Source organism: Pinus tabuliformis, chromosome 2_2, assembly GCF_031772625.1.
Source record: "Pinus tabuliformis cultivar Carrire ecotype Pingquan chromosome 2_2, CPIR1, whole genome shotgun sequence".
Classification (NCBI taxonomy): Eukaryota; Viridiplantae; Streptophyta; class Pinopsida; order Pinales; family Pinaceae; genus Pinus; species Pinus tabuliformis.
Genome location: NC_142300.1, coordinates 738,415,825 through 738,424,127, shown reverse-complemented (window position 1 = coordinate 738,424,127; position 8,303 = coordinate 738,415,825).

Here is an 8,303-nt window from a genome sequence, read left to right as displayed (position 1 = left end):
GCCTACAGCTCTTGGGGTTGGGCCCAACCCGAGTGCTAAGGCATCCTTTATGTATTGTTATTTGTTCTTTATGCATTTGAAAAATCATTTCTGTTAAGTAGATTACATCTTGCTGATTAGCTAGGTCACTGTTAATGGTTAGAAAGACTTTTGATGTTCAGATTTAGCTGATAGGTTGTTAACAGGGAAAAGCCTCAAAAAAGGGCCATCAAACATCTTTGGTTTCACCTCTCCCTCAGTGGGATCAGGAGCTGGAATCAGGATAACCTTGCTGCCCACAAAAACATTGATTTTGCTTTGCCATGCAATCACTAGTGTTTGATTTTCATGTGTAGAAGATGGTTACAAGTTTAGACTTTTGCTTGCTTAGTTGCATAATTTAGTATACATGGTTTCATTGCAGTTCAAACTTCTGTTCATCCTTTGTACTGACAGTTAGATCAGATTAGGTCAACGCAACTAGGTTTTTGATTTTACAAGTCTTCATCGGTCCAATTGGAAAAACGACTTGCAGAGCACCTGTACCACTCCTCTACCTTCCCATACTCCATCAACCCATCTGCTCCATTCCTCAGCTCAGCTTCTAGCCTTACGTTTACCATTTGCTCACATAACCCTAGTCTCTGTGCATCATTGCTTCAGTCCTCCTTGAAAAAATCCAGCTATCTACCTCTATCCTCAACTCCATCCACCAAGTCCTGGAACACCTCCAACCCTTATCCTACCTCCATACCCACTCCTTCATCTTTCTCCATCCATCCATCCTCCAAAATCCCATTTCTGAACCTCCTATAGAAAGTTACAGAACATCCTGTAGAAAATCACAGACATCCTGTAGAACCCCTGCAGACTTCCTGTAGAAGCTCACGAATGAGGTTTCTTGATATCGAAACTCTGTGAAACTCTTTGGAAGGGTGTTAGGGACCCCTTAGGCCCTCTCTGAACCTTCCCGACCTCATCCAAGCATTTCCCCTCGCCAATCCACGTTTACACAGTCAAAACAGTCAAATCGCATGCATGATAATTCTGGCAGCTTATTCAAAAATACAAAAAGATGTTTTTTGTTTTTTTTGTTTTGTTTTGTTATTTTTGTTTTTGTTTTTTTTGTTTTGTTTTTTTTTTTTCAGATGTTATTGTAGAAGTAGCTTAGATACATGTATTTACCTTCCTAGAAGTCAATGGCATTTCTTTCAGTAGCTTGCATCCTCTTTTTCGCATCAGTAGGGATAACTGGTAAAATTAGGGTTTGCTAGGGTTTGCGTTTTCTCTTAGCGTTTCAGTTTCTTTCTGCAAGTAGATTAGCCTTCTTTAAGTTAGCTTTCATCCATCAGTTAAAAAGCTTCTTCTCAGAGCTCATAGAAGTTGGCTTAAGCTCCTAGCAGACTTGTGCCAACTGACCAAGTGACAGCTGCGGCAAGAGCTAGTACTTGTGCATACAGCACCGTCGCTTCCAAGTTTGTTACGAACTACCGGGTTGATAAAAGTAAAGAAGGGAGTCCCAGGAGTTGCAGCAATATTTCTGCAATACTGGAGCTCACAACACGCCACCCTTTATCTTTGTTTCCATCTCTTGCTCTTGCTCAGGCGAAGGTGACTTCTGGCCCTAGCATTCCTTGTCTGCTACCTTCTGTGCTGCTACTGTGGCCTTTTGCTATTCTGCTACTGTCAACGCAACGTCTCTCACCTCCCGTGCCTTTGTTGTTGTTGCTTCTTTCCTTCTCTTTTCCGCTAACTACGCCACGTGTAGTTTTTCCTCCTCCTTCTTCTTCTATGCAGTAGACTTTTCCACCGCAGAGATGTCTGGAGCACGCCATTCCGGTGGCCACGTCTCAAGTACGTCGAAGATCACATCATCTGTGGCTATGTAGGGTAGTTCATTCCACTTCTTTGCAGTGTCCTTGTGAGCCCTGAGGTAGATGTGATGAAAGTCTGATTTAAACTCTGCGAAACTTTGCAAGCTATTGTAGACTGTGGGTGATAACCACGGCTTGCGGTTAATCCCCATTCTAATGTTCATCTCCATGAACACCTAGAATATTTTACCGTCACAGATCCAATTTGTGTCTTTAGTGGCCCATAGTGAAGCGTACTTTGCGGCCTCCAGGAGATCCCTTGCAATTGTGGGGAACTGGCTGTCCTCAGGAAATTCCCTAGCCACCAACACTATGGACAACAGAAGCCATGCATAGTGGAAGGTTTTCCCTTGTTCCTGGGCCTCACGAAAATTCTCTAGGAACTCCTTGGACAAGAATTCGGAATAGTTAAACTGGACCCCCTCTACACACTATTCAACAAGTGCAACCACCGACACGGGCACCTTATCCTCATGGCACTTCCGCATGACCTTATCTGCCAGTATCTGGGTCACAACTCTGATTTCCTTGTTGTTGATACTGGAGATTGCGTAGCCCCTCTTTTCCTCCTCCAGCTTGTATTTCTTTTTCATGGCCTCTGCGATGGCCAAATCACTGCTTTTACCCTTCGAAATGTCTACGGGGTCTTCTCCTTTACACGAGAATCGGGTAATTCGATGGATTAGGTGGTTTGTGATGGGGATGGGATCCTCCAACCACAAACACCCACCATGCACCAGGCAAAGCAACTTCCTGATGACGAAGATAGTCACTAGGGCGTGATGGTAATGCGACACCTAGAGCAAGTTCAACAACACTGCCTTTTCAACTCTGCATAACCACTTGCGCGACTCCAACTCTATAACTCCCGCCGCGATTGTTAGAAAATTATATATTACAGAGCAATGGAACACATAGAATATTGCATAAATATAAACACAGAAAATGCATAAAACCAGAGAGACACAGATATACGTGGTTCACCCAGTTTGGGCTACGTCCACCCCGAACAGCCAGTCCTTCCTTTCTATTATCCAGCAAAATGAAGAGACACAACATACAACAGATCTGCTATAATATCCTCTGTTTTCTCTCACAGTCTCACCTCTTTGTTTCTCGCTTGGAGAATACACACCTATTACATAACCTCAATACAATGCCCTCATACAAAGAGAGGGGTTTCCTTCTAGGGCAAAAAACCCTAAACTAAACATAAGTTCTACCGTCAGATCATCCGCCTAATGAATGGCCCAGATAGACTAGAAATTACTATACTTTTACAAGGTAATTTTACATCTTCTTTTAGCTTCGGGGGCGCTGCCCCCCCACCCCCCCTGTGGAGGGTTGTACAAACTTCCTGGGGTATACATTTGGCTGAAAGAAAGACCTCTAAATAATCATGCTCCACACCCAACAACGATGTGTTTCTTTGGCTTCATGAGGTGCACGGTTTCCAAGTGAGGGAATTTCTCGTGGTCAGTGAGATCCCAGTATTTGAATTTTAAGCTCGACATCCTTCCCAAGTGTGTTCCTTCAAAGATGATATTGTCCAGGAGGAGTGGAGTCTGTAGAGAGCTCTTGCTCTCATTGAGGTCCTTGGGCACCCTCGCCTTTCCCTTCCACGGAGGGACATACGCGGGCAACTTGGTTAGAGGGACCGTGCCCTCAGTTTCTTCCTCCATGCCCTCGTCCTTTTCCTCTTCAATTATGATATCCTCAAGGTCTTCTTCCTCCTCATCGGTTTCTAGGTTAACTACTTTCCCTTTTTCCTCCATTGTTAATCTGGTTCGCAACGGGTTTCAAGGGGACACACGCACCAGAATCATTGGCTGTTTATCTTTCTTTGTTCTCGACATGCGCAGTGATTTAGGGATTTCCGCAACAACCTTGGTGCTCTCATGGGCATCTTCTATGGTCATGGCCTACGCGGCTTCTTCGGTAGTCATCTTTGCGATTTCCCTGGCTTCCTCAGATGCTGCCATCTTGTTTGTCCAGAAATATATCAGTAGTTCAATCAGGTGCTCAACCAACGCTCTCCATAGGACAAACAGGCCTCGGTTCAGAATACTCAGGGCACATGACAATTCAATTCGCAAATGACCAAGTGTTGTTTGCTGGGCAATCCTTTGTAATTTATAGTGCCTTTTGAATTTTAATTCAACCATTCCCCCCAAATCCAGCCCATTAATGCTCCCTTGGCAGTAGATTTTCCCAGATATTTTCCATAAAGCTTGTCTTAAATGCCTACTGCCCACTCCATTTGGTCTCAAGTCAAGCATCACATCGTGAATAGTGGCTACAACAGTCACTTTCTAGCCAACCCGCGACAGCGTAGTCCCCCTTGTGCAGTCACAGACCTTGTGACACTTTTCTCCTGCGCGCAACCCACACATCGCGCAGCTCTCGGGCAAAGTAGTTTATAGTCCCGCACCTCCTTTCAACTGCTTGGAGTGCTAAGACGGTACTTCCCACGACTAGTCAGGTGGTTGCGCCACCTGTATAGTGTTTCAACCGGTCATCCATCACTTTTCCTGGAAAAAATCCACCTTTTATTTTTACTGTCTGCATCACACACTTTACCATCTACATCATGCCACCATGGGTGACCCCTTTAGTAATATATGGTCCAATTCAAGGCATCAAGCTGATCAACTCTCGGCGGTAGTCCCCAAATTCGTCACCGTAGTCATGCGCACCCTGTTTTATCACCCTAATTTACTTATCGAGAAAATCCTTCTTTATTTCTTCCTCAAGCTTCTTGACTTCTGCTTCCACCAGAGCACTTTTCTCCCTTAACCGTACTCTTTCTTTCATGAGTTATTGGAGACTAAGATCACCATGTTGTATTTTTTCCTCAGGTCCCAAGCATTCTTCTTTGTTCAACTGCGGGATCCCTTCTTCCAAGGCTCCACGAACCGTCATATCTTCTAGCACTACTATGCGTGGGCTAGGCATACTATACTCTATTAGGACTACAATGTTTTCTCCATAGGCCAACCTAGAAGGAATCTGCCCCATCAGTTTCTTGCACATTTCCTATAAGCCCATAGAAATGCTGGTACACACACCCGCTGCAAATTATATACCCTTTTCAGTGCTTCGCACACTTCGTTAAAGGCTTCTGCGTGGGTAACCTTCTGCACACTTTTTCTTTCCACACTTCATTGACCCAACTAGAGGGAAAGTTTGCGCAATTGCCTCGCCAACACCTGCTTATTGATCGTGTTCCCGAACATGAAGTCCATGTGTATCTGCGCAGGTTGTTTACCATATGCTTGTACCCACATGGACAGATGCTTGCGCGGATCATCCCATCCATCATTCTTATCTGTTAGTCGCATCTAAGGCTTCCCAGAATGCATGCACATCATTCTCCTACATTCATGCCAGTCCTCAAAGCTTCCTTGGTGCGTAACCCACCACCTTGCGAGCGTAGAATGTAGTACCCATTTCAAAGCCTGAAAACGTTGTTGTTCCGACACGTCCCTTTCAAATATGCTCAAGAAAGCATCTACCTCACTTAACCCATCATAAGTAGGCAGATCCCTTACTTCCATTGATATGCAATGTAGAGATCCTGTCATCATGTTGCAGTTTAGTGTGGTTACCTCGTATAACTGGTTCTGCCATTGCTCTATCTCTTCGTTCGAATCCAATGTACAAGAACTTTCACGCTCCCATGAGATTCACCCATCTGCGGTGGGATTTACCAAGTCTTTCTCTCATGCGGTTATCTTGTAGATGCAGTCTAAGTCGTTGTTGCTTTCATAGTCGCGCACTGGCTCCATGTAGCTCGATCCCTTAGCAGGGTCCAAAGGTACGACTACACGTAGAGATTTTTTCTCAAAAATCATCTTGCACTTCTTTAGATTTATCACCCCATTTAGTGGCCCAATCGATTCCTAATAGCACAGGGTAGGGATTGCTGTCATCAACAATCTCTATCACTTCAAATTTTGCTAGCACGCTTGCCCCTTCAATATCCATGGTGATTCCCTGCAATCTTCCCATAGGTATGATCTTTTTCTGGTTCTCCATTCACAACTGGATAGGAGACCATTGCAGCGTAGGCCTTCCCATGTGCTCCCATGTCTGCTTCGGCAGAATGTTCACGTCCGGCCCTAGCTCCATGATTACTTGGTCCATCTCATATTCTCCAATCTACGTAATCAACCTCATTTCCCTTCCTGTCCTCATCACATGCTTTCCAATCTTTCGGACTACACACGGTTCTCTTGGCACAGTTCCAGCGCATCTGTTAATGAGTTCCTACAATCCCTTTACAGTCTTACTGTTGCCCAATAGCTTCATGCATGTTTCTAGGAACGTCATGAGCATTGATGGGTCCATTTCTGGCTCCAGTCTATCTTTGCTTCCTGAAGTGGAGGCATCAGTGAAGATCTTCCTAACTTCCATGAAGGTTTCCTTAGCGCGCCCCAAATCAAACTCTGGTTCTTTCGTCGGAGCCTTGCGAATGCAAGTACTATCTTCAGCTTGTTTGCCTTTATCATCTCTGGTCGTAATTCCACTTCGGAGCAAAATGTTCATGTTAGGGTCTTCCTAACGTGGCTTAGACCTCATCATCTGTAGGTTTCGAGTCGGGGGATGTTGGAGCGCTCTCTTGTTGCGCAGCCTCTCTATTATTGTGGGACAATCCTCTGTCTCATGATCAAACAAGGTACAATACATACATGATGGACGCATTGGATTCGTACAATCACGGGCATAATGTCCCGCCCCCTTGCAATTGTAACATATCAGTTGTCGGTGACCTCTTCCAGGTCCTCCTCCACCTCGGCCTCGTCTATGCCCCTGAAATTCGGTTCACGCCACTCTTGCGTTCTGGTCAAGGGGTCACGTTTCAGCCTGAACTTTGTAGGTGGGAGTCCTATCCATCATCATCTCATAGCTTCTACAAGTGTGCTCATCGTGTCCAACTGATCTACAAAAATTATAGAACAACTGTAGCAAATTCTGTGTGTACTTCTGCAACAAATGGCGGTTGTTCGTAGCATGCTTTCCTCCTTTTTGACAAATCGCGCACCACAAAGCAGGTGCCACGCTAGGTCCTACTTATGTCTCTGGTCTTAACGGCATCTGTCCTCCTCCCGCTAGGTAATTCATGAACACTGGGCAGTGGTCCTTGTCATGACCCTGACCCTTACATTTAACACACCATACCTCTTCACGTACTTCCGGGCGAGCTGTCTTGTCCTGTTTCAGACTCTGCATCTCAAGGTACAAGTTTTTCAACTGCACGTGGATTTGCTGAACTCCCAGGTTAGGATCCTATATCGGGGTCTCATGCAGCCTCATCATGATCTCCAAGGCCTCTGCCTGACTTGTTAACCTCTATTGTGATAGCGCGTTCCTTAAATGTGGCATTAGCGATGCTACAAATAATTCATGGTGCTGTCCATTCATCAAAGTCATATTAGCTTCGCGAATTGTGCACTTTAGTCTCTAATCCAACTCCAAAGGAGTCTCGCCAGGTAGCATTGTGATCTCCTTAAACCCAATGATTGACTGTGCCTCTGACTTTGGCCTGCTAAATTCTCTGTTCAGCGCCATTTGGATATTCCCAATCTCCACATTCAAATTGTAATTACAATGCTTAATATACTAGGTCAGCGCGTGATCCTGCAGAGCGCTGACTAGTGTCGCTTTCTTTATACTATCATCTATAACTCCCTACACTTCCCATAAAACCTTTATCACGAACCAAAACTAGTTCGGATCTTCATTTCCTACTCATTTGAACACTGACAACTTTATTGCGCTTGCCATATTGCTTCGCGGTGGTGGCAGAGGTGGTATGGGAGAATATTGGGGTGAAAGCGGTGAAGCTAATGGTGGTGTGGGTGGGGGTGGTATGAGTGGAATCCTCTGCTTTATCAAATTGATCGCACTTCTTGGTGAGTCCTTCGCGAGCTCTTCCTCATCCCCTCGTGAGGTGAAATCAAGGGGCTAGTTTCTAGTTTTGCATTACCTTCGTTTCTGTAAATTCTCCCACTTCGCGTAGCCCCGAACATCAATGTATTCACAAAATATGCTTTTCACACAGTATAATTTTAATGCAAGTGTTTAGAGACTTAATGTACTTACCTCGCGGTCCTTTGAGAAAGAGTCACTCGGCCTCGTTGTAGCTTACTGTAGTGTCTACTGCGAACTCAGTAATGAATCCTCCTATAATCCGATCGAGCCAGTGATCAATAGCTTGCATGATCTTATCCTTCGATGCTTCCAATATGCGCACCAACTCTGGGGTCCACACAATAGGACTGTCGAGCTTGCACCTTCCTTGGCTATCTTCTAGCTTCGAGATCCACTCGTATAGCTTAGTAGGAAATATGCGAAGAAAATTTTGTGGATCTCTGTGTATACATAGCAGTCTAGCCACTCTTCTTTTGATAGTCACAGATTCCTGTTCTCCTGCACTGCGAACTTGTG